This window comes from Trachypithecus francoisi, unplaced genomic scaffold, assembly GCF_009764315.1.
Source record: "Trachypithecus francoisi isolate TF-2019V2 unplaced genomic scaffold, Tfra_2.0 Contig00379, whole genome shotgun sequence".
Lineage (NCBI taxonomy): Eukaryota > Metazoa > Chordata > Mammalia > Primates > Cercopithecidae > Trachypithecus > Trachypithecus francoisi.
Window position 1 is genome coordinate 182,929 of NW_022680602.1, and position 17,318 is coordinate 200,246.

Consider the following 17,318-nt stretch of genomic DNA (forward strand, 5'->3'; position numbering starts at 1 on the left):
TTAGCTCTTGGCCAGATTACACATGCAAGCATCCCCACTCCGGTGAAGACACCCTGTAAGTCACAGTGACTAAGAGGAGTAAGTATCAAGCACGTGCAAGGCAGCTCAAAACACTTTGCTCAGCCACACCCCCACGGGAGACAGCAGTGACAAATCTTTAGAAAGAAACGAAAGTTTAACTAAGCTATGCTATATCTAGGGTTGGTTAATTTCGTGCCAGCCACCGCGGCCATACGATTAACCCGAGCTAACAGACACCGGCGTAAAGAGTGTTTTAGATCTAACACAATAAAGCTAAACTCCATCTAAATTGTAAAACCTTAGCTGATGTAAAATAAACTACGAAAGTGGCTTTAAAACTTCTGAACACACAATAGCTAAGACTCACTGGGATGGGATGATACCCCACTATGCTTAGCCTTAAACTTCAATAGTTAAAACAACAAAACTACTCGCCAGAACACTGCAAGCAACAGCTTAAAACTCAAAGGACTTGGCGGTGCTTCACATCCCCCTAGAGGAGCCTGTTCTGTAACCGACAAACCCCGATCCACCGCACCATCTCTCGCTCAGCCTGTATATCGCCATCTTCAGCAAACCCTAACAAAGGCTACAAAGTAAGCACAAACGCCCACGCAAAAACGTTAGGTCAAGGTGTACCTTATGAGATGGGGAAAATGGGCTACATTTTCTACCCCAGAAAATTCTACAATAACTTTTATGAAATCTAAAAGTCCTAGGAGGATTTAGTAGTAAATTAAGACTAGAGTGCTTAATTGAATTAGGCCATGAAGCACGCACACACCGCCCGTCGCTCTCCTCAAATATATTTAAGGACTAAGTTAACTAAACACCCCTGACATTTATACAGAGGAGATAAGTCGTAACATGGTAAGTGTACTGGAAGGTGCACTTGGATAAAACAAGGCATAGCTCAATATAAAGCATCCGGCTTACACCCAGAAGATATCAATATTACTTGATTGCCCTGAGCCAACACTAGCCCAAAAATCCAATTAATATTATTACTAAATGAGCATATACCAAACCATTTACATATACAAAAGTATAGGCGATAGAAATTTTACCAAGGCGCTATAGACATAGTACCGCAAGGGAAAGATGAAAAAAAAATTAACCAAGCACAAAATAGCAAGGACTCACTCCTATACCTTTTGCATAATGAATTAACTAGAGACCATTTCGCAAAGACAACGAAAGCCATATTCCCCGAAACCAGACGAGCTACCCAAAAACAGCTAAAATAGCACACCCGTCTATGTGGCAAAAGAGTGGGAAGATTTTTGGGTAGAGGTGACAACCTACCGAGCCTGGTGATAGCTGATTATCCAAGATAGAATCTTAGTTCAACCTTAAGTTACCCACAGAACTACATAATCCCACTGAAACTTAACTGCTAGTCTAAAGAGGGACAGCTCTTTAGACACTAGGAAAACCTTGCATAGAGAGTAAACAATTTAACTTCCATAGTTGGCCCAAAAGCAGCCATCAATTAAGAAAGCGTTCAAGCTCAACATCAACTACTTAAAAATCCCAAAGATCTCATAGAACTCATCACATCACATTGATTATCTATTACACCATAGAAGCAATCATGTTAGTATGAGTAACATGAACATCTTCTCCACCGCATAAGCCTAATCAGACCGAGATACTTCACCGATGCTTAACAGCCCAATATTAATAAATATAAACAAGCCAGTATTATTTGTACTGTTAATCCAACACAGGCATGCACTTAAGGAAAGGTTAAAAAAAAGTAAAAGGAACTCAGCAAGCCTAGCCCCGCCTGTTTACCAAAACATCACCTCTAGCAGTACCAGTATTAGAGGCACTGCCTGCCCAGTGACACTTTAAACGGCCGCGGTATTTTGACCGTGCAAAGGTAGCATAATCATTAGTTCTTTAAATAGGACTTGCATGAATGGCAACCCGATGGTTCCAACTGTCTCTTACTTTCAACCAGTGAAATTGACCTGCCCGTGAAGAGGCGGACGTAAAACATAAGAGAGAAGTACCTATGGAGCTTTAATTTACTAATGCAGCCAAAAACCCACATAAATCCACGGACTCAAACTACTACGCCCACATTAAAAATTTTGGTTGGGATGACCTCGGAGCATAACTAAACCTTCGAATGACCTATGCCAAGACTAAACAAGTCAAAGCACAATGCCCACAATCGATCCAATAACTTGACCAACGTAACAAGTTACCCTAGGGATAACAGCGCAATCCTATTCTAGAGTTCATATCGACAGTAGGGTTTACGACCTCGATGTTGGATCTGGACATCCTAATGGTACAGCAGCTATCAAGGGTTCGTTTGTTCAACGATTAAAGTCCTACGTGATCTGAGTTCAGACCGGAGCAATCCAGGTCGCTTTCTATCTATTATATATTCCTCCCTGTACGAAAGGACAAGAGAAATGGGGCCCACTTCATAAAGTGCCCTCATTCCATAAATGACCTAGTCTTAATTTAACAAAAGATCACACACACGGCCCAAGAACAGGGTTTGTTAAGATGGCAGAGCCCAGCAATTGCATAAAACTTAAAACTTTACAATCAGATATTCAACTCCTCTTCTTAACATTATGTTCACAACAAATCTGCTACTCACCATCATACCTGTACTAGCCGCCATAGCATTTCTCACACTTACTGAACGAAAATTGCTAGGCTACATGCAGCTACGTAAAGGACGTAATATTGTAGGCCCCTACGGACTGTTACAACCCTTTGCCGATGCAGTAAAACTCTTCACCAAAGAGCCCTTAAAACCTTCAACCTCCACTACTGCTCTCTACACCATTGCACCGGCCCTAGCCTTTTCCATTGCCCTCCTATATGGACACCCCCCCTATGCCCAATCCCCTAATCGATTTTAACCTAGGACTTTTATTTATCCTAGCCACATCTAGCCCTGTCTACTCCATTTTATGATCAGGATGAGCATCAAATTCTAACTATGCACTAATCGGAGCACTACGAGCCGTCGCCCAGACAATTTCATACGAAGTTACCCTGCACTATTATCCTATTATCATGTTACTAATAAGCGGTTCATTCAACCTTCACGCACCCATCACAACCCAAGAACACCTCTGACTCCTCCTACCATCATGACCCTTAGCCATAATATGATTTATTTCCACACTAGCAGAAACCAACCGAGCTCCCTTTGACCTCACAGAAGGTGAATCAGAACTAGTCTCAGGCTTTAACATTGAATATGCCGCGGGTCCATTCGCCCTCTTCTTCATAGCTGAATACATAAACATTTATCATGATAAATGCCCTAACAACTACAATTTTCCTATGAACATTTTACCCCATTCACCACCCAGAACTATTCCAACGTGCTTTACTATCAAAACACTACTCTTGACCTCTTTATCCTATGAATTCGAGCAACATACCCCCGATTCCGTTATGATCAACTCATACATTTACTATGAAAGAATTTCCAGCCGGGCGCGGTGGCTCAACCTGTAATCCCAGCACTTTTGAGCCGAGACGGGCGATCACGAGGTCAGGAGATCGAACCATCCTGGCTAACACGGTGAACCCCGTCTCTACTAAAAAATACAAAAACTACCGGGCGACGAGGCGGGCGCCTGTAGTCCCGCTACTCGGAGGCTGAGGCGTAACCCGGGAGGCGGAGCTTGCAGTGAGCTGAGATCCGGCCACTGCACTTCAGCCCCGGCGACAGAGCGAGACTCCTTCTCAAAAAAAAAAAAAAAAAAGATTCCTCCCACTTACACTAGCATTCCACATATGATACATCTCAACACCCATTACGATCTCCGGAATTCCCCCTCAAACCTATAAATATGTCTGACAAAAGAGTTACTTTGATAGAGTAAACAATAGAGGTCTTAGCCCTCTTTTTTCTAGAATCATGGGCGTCAAACCTACTCCTGAGAACCCAAATTTCTCCGTGCTACCTGTCACACTCTATCCTAAAGTAAGGTCAGCTAAATAAGCTATCGGGCCCATACCCCAAAAATGTTTGTTACACCCTTCCTGTACTAATTAATCCATTAGCCCAACATATTATTTACCTCACCATGATCAAAGGCACTCTCATTACATCACTAAGCTCACACTGATTCCTTGACTGAGCAGGCCTAGAAATAAATATACTGGCCTTTGCTCCAATTCTAATTTTAAAAACAAACCCCCGCTCCACAGAAGCTGCCACCAAATATTTCCTCATACAATCTACCGCATCTATAATCCTCATGGTAGCAATTATTTACAACAACCTATTCTCCGGACATTGAACCATAATAAATGACATCAATCAATTCTCATCTCTAGCCATGATAATAGCCCTTGCTATAAACTAGGAATAGCCCCGTTTCACTTTTGAGTCTCAGAAGTCACCCAAGGAACAACCCTTGATCCCTGGCCTACTTCTTCTCACATGACAAAAACTAGCCCCGATCTCAATATATATCAAATTCCCCTTCAACTAATATCATATTCCCTAACCCTATCAATCCTATCTATCATAGCAGGTAGCTGAGGGGCCTCACCAAACACAGCTACTAAAATCCTACAGATACTCCTCAATTACACACCATAGGCTGAATAATGATAACACTAATATACAACCCGAATATCACAATCCTTTACCTAACCGTATACATTATTTTAACAACCACTGCATTCCTAACCTTAAACCTAAACTAAACACACAACCCTCATACTATCCTGCACTGAACAAGTTAACCTGATTAATACCATTAATAGCATCCACTCTTCTATCCATAGGAGGCTTACCCCATTACTGGCTTCCTACCAAAATGAATTACCATTCAAGAACTTATAAAAAACAACAACTTCATCATCCCCATCATCATAATTATTATAACCCTGTTAACTTATACTTCTATATAAGCCTAATCTATACCACCTCCATAACACTGCTCCAACATTTAACAGTGTAAAAATAAAATGACAATTCGAAAACACAAAATCCACACTCCTAATCCCCCCGCTCATTATTCTCACCACCTTCCTCCTACCATCTCCCCACTAGCCCTAACTATTCCCTAGAAATTTAGGTTAAATAAACCAAGAGCCTTCAAAGCTCTTAGGAAGTTAAACCACACTTAATTTCTGAAATGTATAAGGACTGCAAAACTCTACTCTTCATCAACTGAACGCAAATCAATCACTTTAATTAAGCTAAGCCCTTGCTAGATCAATGGGACTCAAACTCATAAAAATTTAGTTATAGCTAAATACCCTAATCAACTGGCTTTAATCTACTTCTCCCCCGCCCAGGGAAAAAAAGGCGGGAGAAGCCCCGCAGAAATCAAAGCTGCTCCTTTGAATTTGTAATTCAACATAAAATCACCTCGGGGCTGGTAAAAAGAGGGCTTTACTTCTGTCCTTAGGTTTACAGCCTAACGCCTACTCAGCCATTTTACCTCCTTCTACCTATGCTCGCCAACCGTTGGTTTTTCTCAACAAATCACAAGGATATTGGAACCTTGTACTTACTCTTCGGCGCATGGGCTGGAATCATAAGCATAGCCCTAAGTCTTCATATTCGAGCCGAACTAGGTCAGCCCGGCAACCTATTAGGCAACGACCATATTTACAACGTTATCGTTACAGCCCCGCATTTGTTCTAATTTTCTTTATAGTCATGCCCATCATAATCGGAGGCTTCGGAAACTGACTAGTACCCATAATATCGGTCACACAGAAAGCACCACCCAGAGGGGCTGCATGAACCAGCAGCGACCCCAACCCACGTGCTCATCGGACTGGGCAACACACACACTGTGGACACGTGTGAATATGTTCCAATTAACATGATGTTACGTAATAATCAACAATGTTAACCCCACGACTTCATTACATGGCATCTGGCACATTGAGACTTTTTATTCTGTATCTCTTCCTATACAAAGAAGTGGAAAATAGGTCCAAAATCATTCACAACATATTATTGCTAATTGCAAAAAAAAAAAAAATTCCTACTCTCACCTTGGAGGATCTCAAGGCAACACCTCGTTCTTTGAGGTCATGGTTTGGACGCTCTCCGGACCCCCAGGTGGGTCGGAAACTGCAAGGAATCCCCAAATGGGCAGTTTTGGGGCCAGCACGGACGCCAGCCATACATCCAGGCAGGTCTTGGCAGGTTGCTGTGTGACCTCGGCTGGTTCATTAACCTTTTCTTGCACTCAGAACCCGCCAGGAATGAGGGCGCCGGCCCGCACGTCTCTGCTCCCATGGCTACATCCAGTACGTTCCGCTGCACTCTGGGTTCCATGCCTTAGATCCCAGGCACCTTAAAGTTGACGTTTCCCCACCAGCTCTCATGAAGATGATACTCAGATAACGTCCTTCCTCTCCCACCTGGTCAGTACCCAGGGAGAAAGGAACCCGGGTCTCCGTTTGATTTTCTGCCAGTCCATCGAAAAAACAGCTGGCCAGCAGCACTGGTGCACAGCACTGCCAGGTACCCGTGAGGAAAACAAGCAAAACGAGATATACTCAAGTCAGCTGCATCAAGTGCTTCTACATCCCCGCTCCAACAAGGAAAGACAGAGGCCGGGAGTGTGGCTCACACCTCTTGTCCTTCCTTGTTGGGTCAGGGATACAGAAGCATTTTGGAGACTGAGGCAGGAGAAATGCTTGAATTTGAGGCCAGCCTGGGCAACAGAGCAAGACCCCGTCTCTACAACAAAAACAAAAAATACAAAATTAGCCAGGTATGATATCGTACCTGTAGTCCCAGATACTCAGGGGGCTGAGGTGAGAGGATCACCTGAGTCCAGGAGGCGGAGGTTGCAGGGAGCCAAGATTGCACCACTGCACTCCAGCCTGGGCATCAGGGTGAGACCTTGTATCAAAAAAAAAAAAAAAAAAAAAAGATAAGAAACACAGGAGGCCACTAATAATTCCAAATAGTGCCTGCTAATTTGAAATCTTTTCCAGATATGGTGAAGGAAATCATTTTTCTTCCTACACCCATTCTAAGGAAACGTTTCTATTTTTCTGCTATACAGTTTGGTAACCTGCCATTTCAGATCCTGGCCTCTTTAAGCAGGACTTGCTGGAGTGCCAGCAAAGCAGCGCTCTGAAACCTCAGCATCCTCAGGCCCACCTGGAGGGCAGGTGAAGGATGCTGGGCCTCCACCTCCAAAAGTCACACTGGGGTGGGGCAGATCTGACGTGAGGCAGGGTTTGCACTTCTAATGCATTCCAGTCTAGGGCCACACCACCCTAAACACGCCCATCTCATCTAATGCATACCAGAGGGAGAAGCCACATGGGGCAGGTCACAGAGCAAGCGTCCAGGCATCAGGTCACCAGTTGTCTATTTAAATGCAAACCCGTCAAACAGCTTAAGTCAAACACGTTCACCCTCCTAACACACTGGCCAACAGAGCTAGTGATAAATATCACTGCTGTTAGACCTTCTGCTCACTGATGACCAGAGCAATGGCCTGAAACATCAAAGCTGAAGGTGTGTGCCACGGTCGGGCTCTGCACACCCCCATCCCAGGCCATCTCACACGGGTGCCTTCACCGGCACCGGGGTCTCACAGATCAATCAACGCTCACACTTACTGGACGCAACCACCCTTTCAGCCCTTCATGCGTCTGTACCCTATAGCAGTTTCAAGGAGGCTAATTTAAGAAAGAAATGTAATACGGACATCTGTGACTCTTCCTCCATATCCACTGAGTGGCCGTCCAGAAGGAGAAATAGTAAAAAGAAAAGAAGATTTAAGAGTCAAACACAGGGCCGGGTGCAGTGGCCCATGCCTGTAATCTCAGCACTTTGGGAGGCCAAGGCGGGCAGATCACATGGGCCAACAGTTTAAGACCAGCCGACCAACATGGCAAAATCCTGTCTCTACTAAAAATACAAAAATCAGCCAGGCATGGTGGCACATGCCTGTAATCCCAGCTACTAGGAGGGCTGAGGCAAGAGAATTGCTCGAACTGAAAGGCAGAGGTTGCAGTGAGTGGAGGTTGCAGTGAGCCAAGATCATGACACTGCACTTCAATCTGGACGACAGAGCAAGACTCCATCTCAAAAAAACAAAAACAGGCCAGGCACCGTGGCTCATGTGTATAATGCCAGCACTTTGGGAGGCCAAGGTTGCCAGATCACTTGAGGTCAGGAGTTCAAGACCAGCCTGGCCAACACAGTGAGACCCCTGTCTCTACTAAAAATACAAACATTAGCTGGGCATGGTGGCAGGCACCTGCAATCCCAGCTACTCGGAGGCTGAGACACAAGATTCTCTTGAACCCTGGAAGCAGAGGTTACAGTGAGCTGAGATTATGCCACTGCAATCCAGCCTGGGTGACAGAGCAAGACTCTGTCTCAAAAATAAAAATGATAAATAATAACAAAAGAAAAAAAAAATATGCATTCCTAGTCCCTTGGAGCTGCAGCAACAAAGCTGGTGATATATTTTGGGTGTTTCTAATCAATGTTTTCCATGAGCTACACTGCAAGTCTCAACCTTGACCCGGCTACAGTAATCATCTATTACAAATTAAAATAAGAGCCATAACTCTGTCTCCTACTAAAATATTCTAATTGAGACATGTTAACAGAATACATTTCTTTGGGTGGGAAAGTATCCACCAGGGTGGGGAACAGACGGCCCACCGATTGTGCTGTGGCCCTAACCACCAAGGACTTACGAATCATCCACAAGCAGGCTGGTGACTCAAAAAGAACACTAAATTGCTCTTTGACATTAATTCTTAAACCTTGGGAAATCAAAGTTCTCTTTGTAACAGACTTGACAAAGGATGAAGTCAGAAGAAGCTCAGCAGAGACGCACCAACTCTTACCTGGGAGAGACACCCTTTGCTAATCACGTTTGGATTAACGGATGTGCTAAAAGCATCTCTTCCAACAGGGACACAGACTGCAAACAGGAATGCCGTGAACACCTTCCCCAGATAACCCAGTACTGACCCATCCACCCCTCAGGAGGTCCCCAGACAAGTCCAATAAGGAAATGACCCCACAGCAGATTCAGGTGCAGGCAGTGAGGGTAGTGGCGTCAGGGAATTCCACCGTAAACCTTGGCAGCACGCAGGGAGGTGTACCCAGCTGGACAGGTGAAGTCAAAAGTGCAGGATGATCTGGCCATTCCAAATATGCAGGGCATTCCAATTTTGTTAAAATGAAACCCAGCCTTTGAAAAGGCCCGGACTTCCCAAAATGTGTGGTATTTATAGTGTGGAGGGCACTGTAGAGAAATTATCAGAGGGGTCCTGACGGCAAGACCCACGGAGGCTCTGCCATATGCCAGGCATGAGACAACTATTTCCATAAAACACCTCATTTCACCCCACACAGAGTCCACAGACTGCTCCACATTTCACCCTACACAGAGTCCACAGACTGCTCAACATTTCACCCTACACAGAGTCCACAGACTGCTCCACATTTCACCCTACACAGAGTTCACAGACTGCTTCACATTTCACCCTACAGAGTCCACAGACTGCTCCACATTTCACCCTACAGAGTCCACAGACTGCTCCAAATTTCACCCTACACAGAGTCCACAGACTGCCCCACATTTCACCCTACAGAGTCCACAGACTGCCCCACATTTCATCCAACACAGAGTCCACAGACTGCCCCACATTTCACCCTACAGAGTCCACAGACTGCCCCACATTTCACCCCACACAGAGTCCACAGACTTCTCCACATTTCACCCTACACAGAGTCCACAGACTGCTCCACATTTCACCCTACAGAGTCCACAGACTGCCCCACATTTCACCCTACACAGAGTCCACAGACTGCTCCATATTTCACCCTACACAGAGTGCACAGACTGCTCCACATTTCACCCTACAGAGTCCACAGACTGCCCCACATTTTGTAATGCCCAGACCGTTTGTTCCCCGAAAAAGACCACCAGAGTCCAGAGTCAAAGCCAAGCGGCAAGGATCTTTAATGCAAGTTCGAACTTGGTCCCTCCGTTCCACAACATACAGGAGGGCCCTGAACAATGCGTGCGCTTGCCTTTTATAGCCTAATGTAAACAGGACTTGTAAAGTTGCAGAGGAACGAGGGAATTCTCTAGGTTACAGCATTACAATTGGTTAACATTTTAAGTTTAGACATTTAGCAGTTTTTTTATGGTTCCCGCGCTCTCACAAACGGCTGTGTTCTTATCGGGGATTTTCCACGTGGTGTCCTTCTAAAGTTGAGATATATGGTAGTCTTTGAATTGAAAGATATATGGTAGGGAGACATATGGTGGGATGAGCCAGGAAGTTGAGGGATATATGGAGGGGAGACATATGGTGGATATGTTTATACTGGGCTCAGGAATTGAGAGATATATGGCAAGCACTAGTAATTAGAACAGAAAAAGAACAAGACAGGGACTTTCACATTGCTTGTCTATACAACATCTGAAATCTATAGATAACATTATCGGTAGGTCCTGCGTCAACTTTTAACTAGGCTCAAGGCGCCGCCCTGGCTGTCTGCCTGTAGGGTCAACTTCTAACTAGGCTCAAGGCGCCGCCCGGGCTGCCTGCCTGTAGATTTCATTTGGTCTCTTTCATTTTCACCCTACACGGAGTCCACAGACTTCTCCACATTTCACCCTACACGGAGTCCACAGACTGCTCCACATTTCACCCTACACAGAGTCCACAGACTGCTCCATATTTCACCCTACACAGAGTGCACAGACTGCTCCACATTTCACCCTACAGAGTCCACAGACTGCCCCACATTTCACCCTACAGAGTCCACAGACTGCCCCACGTTTCACCCTACAGAGTCCACAGACTGCCCCACATTTCACCCTACACAGAGTCTACAGACTGCCCCACATTTCACCCTACACAGTCTACAGACTGCCCCACATTTCACCCTACAGAGTCCACAGACTGCCCCACCTTTCACCCTACACAGAGGCCACAGACTTCTCCACATTTCACCCTACACAGAGTCCACAGACTGCTTCACATTTCACCCTACAGAGAGTCCACAGACTGCTCCACATTTCACCCTACACAGAGTCCACAGACTTATCCACATTTCACCCTACAGAGTCCACAGACTGCCCCACATTTCACCCTACACAGAGTCCACAGACTACCCCACATTTCACCCTACACAGAGTCCACAGACTGCTCCACATTTCACCCTACACAGAGTGCACACACTGCTCCACATTTCACCCTACACAGAGTCCACAGACTGCCCCACATTTTACCCTACACAGAGTGTAGACTGCCCCACATTTCACCCTACAGAGTCTACAGACTGCCTCACATTTCACCCTACACAGAGTCCACAGACTGCCCCACATTTCACCCTACAGAGTCCACAGACTTCTCTACATTTCACCCTACACAGAGTCCACAGACTGCCCCCATTTCACCCTACAGGGTCCCAGACTGCCCACACTTTCACCCTACAGAGTCCACAGACTGCTCCACATTTCACTCTACACAGAATCTATAGACTGCTCCACATTTCACCCTACAGAGTCCACAGACTTCTCCACATTTCACCCTACACAGAGTCCACAGACTGCCCCACATTTCACCCTACAGAGTCCACAGACTGCCCCACATTTCACCCTACACAGAGTCCACAGACTGCTCCACATTTCACCCTACAGAGTCCACAGACTGCTCCACATTTCACCCTACAGAGTCCACAGACTGCCCCACATTTCACCCTACACAGAGTACACAGACTGCTTCACAGAATACTACCAAAGGGGATCATCAAATGATACCCAAGAGGTAATGAGCGCCTTAAAAGTAAGATAGCCAACCTCCTCCCCCTCTCTTAACTCCCTCTCCTCATTTCTGCAGAACCAAAGAAATATGAAGGGCCACTGATGCCCCACTGAAGAACGCTCTCCTGCTGGTTCCACTCTGTACATAGGGAGCACAACACTGCTCCTTGCTCGTGAGGCTACTATTCTGTACTACACTAGTACGATCTGTGTGTTCTATTCTATACTATTCCATTCTCTACGATAGAATACGACAGCTTCATTCAATACTATAAAATACTGTACTATCTGTTCTATTCTGTTCTATTTTCTTCTATACGGAAAGGAGTTAGCCAGCTGCTTTAGGCAGACAGTAAGGGAAGGTCCCAGAGAGCCTCCAGCCCATGTTTTGTGCAGATAGGGGGACTTGCACGGGGGCTCGCCTAAACATGCTCATAGCAGACTAAGGGTCCCATGCACACGGGGGAATGGGGTGGAACCACCAGAAATGTGCTCCTTAGACAGGGAGCCCAGCCCCATCAGCTTCTATATAAAAGCCCTTGCAGCCAACTCGGAAGGAGGCGAACAGCAACCTGCTCTCAGGACCCCTCTTTTCGCTGAGAGCTTAACTTTTAGCTTAATAAGTTCCACTGCACTCACTCTTCGATGTCCCCATGCCTGTTTCTTCCTGGTCAGGAGACAAGAACCTGGACCCAGCTAAGCTAAAGAGCAAAACTCCTGCATCAGTGCTACAGAACACTATCCTCTGTGTTCTGTGCCATGCGACTCTACTATTCCACACCACACTACGTAATATTAATACTATGCTGTGTGTTCTAATCTAGACTGTATTATGCTATGCAATACTCCGTCATTAGTTCAACTGTATACTCTACAATACTATCCCACTTGTTCTATTCTAGACCATGTAATACTATTTGTCCTATTGTATATACTATACTACATAATGTTACACTGTTTCTTCTATTCTATGCTACCCTATATAACATTATACTACTTCTTCTATTCTGCGCTACTCTATAGAATTCTTCTGTGTGTTCCATTCTATACAATACCTTGCATCATTTTACCATGTTCCACGATACAAGAGTAGAGTCAGTTATACTTTCATAATCTCTTTTCCAAGCTCTTATCCAGTAAGAAATGTGATGCTTTACTATGCCTCACATAAATGCACATTTCATGATAATCAATGCCATTTCCTATGGTTATGAATTCTGTCTCTATGATTCTATTGATACAGCTTCTTTGGCTTTTCTGTAAGTCCTCTGCAGTGTCTGGTTTCCTAGTGAAAAGAACTAAGGTCCCGATAAGATCCTACAAAACCAGCATTCACACAGGCTCACCTGTGTGCACACTGCGGACTCCGTGTTGAAGGAGTGACAGGAAGACAGACGGCTGTCGGTGGATTGAAGGCAACAAACACAGAGTAGATTCCAGAACTGAGACATGTACCAAGGCTCTGGCACAGCTGAGGGTCGATCCCAATTCTAGCCTCTCACAGAAAGGCAGAGAGACTTAGCACAAAGAGCATGGAACTTTGCTTTCATAAAGCAAATGCTTACCATCCACTGTGAGGAGCTCAAGGAGAAATGGCAGTAGGCTCTCCTAATAACTACTGCTTTAAAAAATGGAAGGGGGCTGACTCTCTTTTCGGACTCAGCCCGCCTGCACCCAGGTGAAGTAAACAGCCATGTGGCTCACAAAAAGCCAGTTTGGTGGTCTCTTCACACAGATGCGCATGTCATTTTGGTGCCGTGACTCGGATCAGGGGACCTCCCTTGGGTGATCAATCCCCTGTCCTCCTGCTCTTTGCTCTGTGAGAAAGATCTACTTATGACCTCTGGTCCTCAGACCAACCAGCCCAAGGAACATCTCACCAATTTTAAATTGGGTAAGCAGCCTCTTTTTACCATCTTCTCCAACCTCTCTCACTATCGTTCGACCTCTTTTTCCTTCAATCTTTGCGCCACCCTTCAATCTCTCCCTTCTCTTAATTTCAATTCCTTTCATTTTCTGCTAGAGACAAAGGAGACACGTTTATCCACGAACCCAAAATGCCGGCGCGGGAAGGCATAGACTGGGGAGGCAGCCTTCCCTTGGTGTTTAATCATTGCAGGGATGCCTCTCTGACTACTCACCCACGTTTCAGAGGTGTCTGACCACGCTGCAGGGACGCCTCCCTGGTCCTTCACCTTAGTGGCAAGCCCCGCTTTTCTGGGGGAGGGGCAAGCACCTCCATCCCCTCTCTCCCTGTCTCTACCCCTTCTCTGCTTTTCTGGGAGAGGGACAAGCACCCCAAACCCTTCTCTCCCTGTTTCCACCCCTTCTCTGCTTTTCTGGGGTAGGGGCAAGAACCCCGACCTCTTAATTTTGCACCCCAGTCCATTACTTCCACTCCCCGACCCCTTTCCTGCTTTTCTGGAGGGCAAGAACCCCCAAACTCCTTCTGTGTCTCTACTCTCTCTTTTCTCTGGGCTTGCCTCCTTCACTATGGGCAACCTTCCACCCTCCGTTCCTCCTTCTTCTCCCTTAGCCTGTGTTCTCAAGAACTTAAAACCTCTTCCACTCACATCTGACCTAAAACCTAAATGCCTTATTTTCTTCTACGATGCCGCTTAACCCCAATACAAATTCAACAGTAGTTCCAAAGAGCCAGAAAATGGCACTTTCGATTTTTCCATCCTACAAGATCTAAATAATTCTTGTCCTAAAATGGGCAACTGGTCTGAGGCGCCTGACGTCCAGGCATTCTTTTACACATCGGTCCCTCCCTAGTCTCTGTTCCCAATGCAACTCGTCCCAAATCTTCCTTCTTTCCCTCCTGCCTGTCCCCTCAGTCCCAACCCCAAGCTTCGCTGAGTCTTTCCAGTCTTCCTTTTCTACAGACCCATCTGACCTCTGTCCTCCTCGCCAGGCCAAGTTAGGTCCCAATTTTTCCTCAGCCTCCACTATAATCCTTTTATCACCTGCCTTCCTCACACCTGGTCTGGCTTACAGTTTCATTCCTCGACTAACCCTCCCCCACCTACCCAGCAATTTCCTCTTAAAAAAGTGGCTGGCGCTGAAGGCATAGTCAAGGTTAATGCTCCTTTTTCTTTATCCGACCTCTCCCAAATCAGTTAGTGTTTAGGCTCTTTTTAATCAAATATAAAAACTTAGCCCAGTTCATGGCCTGTTAGCAGCAACCCTGAGACACTTTTCAGCCCTAGACCCTGAAAGGTCAGAAGGCTGTCTTATCTTTTTTTTTTTTTTTTGTTTGAGATGGAGTTTTGCTCTTTCGTCGGGCTGGAGTGCAGTGGCGGATCTCAGCTCACTGCAAGCTCCACCTCCCGGGTTTATGCCATCTCCTGCCTCAGCCTCCGGAGTAGCTGGGAATACAGGCGCCCGCCACATCGCCGGCAGTTTTTTGTATTTTAGTAGAGACGGGGTTTCACCGGGTTAGCCAGGATGGTCCGATCTCCTGACCTCGTGATCGCACGGCCTCCAAAGTGCTGGGATTACAGGCTTGAGCCACCGCGCCCGGCGGCTGTCTTATTTTAATATATATTTTTTTATACACAATCTGCTCCCGACATTCAATAAAGCTCCAAAAATTAAATTCCAGCCCTCAAACCCCACAACAGAACTTAGTGAACCTCGCCTTCAAGGTGTACAATAATAGAGTAGAGGCAGCCAAGTACCAACTTCTTTCTAAGTTGCAATTCCTTGTCCCCACTGTGAGACAAACCCCAGCCACATCTCCAGCACACAAGAACTTCCAAATGCCTGAACCACAGCTGCCAGGGGTTCCCCCAGAACCTCCTCACCCAGGAGCTTGCTACAAGTGCCGGAAATCTGGCCACTGGGCCAAGGAATGCCCGCAGCCCGGGATTCCTCCTAAGCGGTGTCCCATGTGTGTGGGACCCACTGGAAGTCGGACTGCCCAACTCGCCCAGCAGCCACTCCCAAAGCCCCTGCAGCTCTGGCCCAAGGCTCTCTGACTGACTCCTTCCCACACATTCTCGGCTTAGCGGCTGAAGATTGACGCTGTCCCATCGCCTCGGAAGCTTCCTGGACCATCACAGACGCTTTGGATAACTCTTACAGTGGAGGGTATATGCCCAGATGGCCTGAAGTAACTGAAGAATCACAAGAAGTGCAAATTCACTGCCCCGCCTTAACTGATGACATTCCACCACAAAAGAAGTGTAAATGACCGGTCCTTGACTTAAGCGATGACATTATCTTGTGAAATTCCTTTTCCTGGCTCATCCAGGCTCAAAAAGCTCCCCCACTGAGCATCTTGTGACCCCCACTCATGCCTGCCAGAGAACAACACCCTTTTGACTGTAATTTTCCTTTACCTACCCAAATCCTATAAAACGGCCCCACCCTTGTCTCCCTTCACTGACTCTCTTTTCGGACTCAGCCCGCCTGCACCCAGGTGAAATAAACAGCACGTTGCTCAAAAAAATAAATAAATAAATAAAAAATGGAAGGAGAGGGTACATTTTCACATGGGCCATGTGGAAAGTTGGCTGGACCTGCGGCTGGACCTGCCCCTGGACCTGACACTGGACCTGCCGCTGGACCTGCCCCTGGACCTGACGCTGGACCTGTCCCGGGACCTGACGCTGGACCTGCTGCTGGACCTGTCCCGGGACCTGCAGCTGGACCTGCCCCTGGACCTGCCACTCGGTCTGCTACTGGACTGCTAACAAATGCTGCAGATTTTTATGGAGAGAAAAGTACAATGCGTCTCAGAGCAGCTGTCCCAGCTCTGGATGAAGCCGGCAGAAAAAGGAAGCAGCAGAGACGCTGGTATCATTCAGTGGGCAGAGTCAATTACCCTCCTCTAATTCCAGCAAAGCTCAACCTGCATGTCTGCACCTAGAAATACCAATCGTAAGCCAGACTTCTGGCAAATACCATTGATCCGCTGTAATTCTGTGTGGTGTGTTATGTCCCATGTACAGGAAATCATTCACAAAGCCTTTAACCAGGAAGTACTAACATGACTTTTAATGCAATACAACAGCTTTGCACCCATTTAACATATATTTAATCCCAGTAGTATATTTAAATATATATTTTATAGAACATCAGGCATGTTTACCTAATGGCTCGAACTTTCACAATGTCTCTCTCCCTGAGAGGACAGCGGAGGATCCCATGCACTGTCTCCAGGAACATGCCCCTCCCAGAGAGGATTCACAAATCCAATGTGCACATGCATGCATGCACACACACACACTATCACACACACACACACATGGACACGCACACCTACATGCAATACATACATCTCATCACACATGCACACACATTCACATAATCACATAATACAAACACATAACACATGCAGACACATACACACAACACTCAAACACACACGCACAAACATACACACAACACTCAAACACACACGCACAAACATACGCACAACACTCAAACACACATGCACAAACATACGCACAACTCTCAAACACACACGCACAAACGTACACACAACACTCAAACACACGCACAAGC

The 17,318-nt window shown here is 46.2% G+C and overlaps 1 long non-coding RNA gene across 1 annotated transcript; it reads right to left on the bottom strand.

Annotated features, from left to right (window-relative positions):
- Positions 1–399: 399 nt before the first annotated feature.
- On the bottom strand, positions 400–16,714 carry LOC117083580. The gene is made up of 4 exons (XR_004437131.1): positions 16,703–16,714; positions 5,796–5,798; positions 5,528–5,533; positions 400–502 (listed from the first exon to the last, which is right to left on the bottom strand). It is a non-coding gene; the product is annotated as an uncharacterized LOC117083580 (long non-coding RNA).
- Between the last annotated feature and the right edge of the window lie 604 nt (positions 16,715–17,318).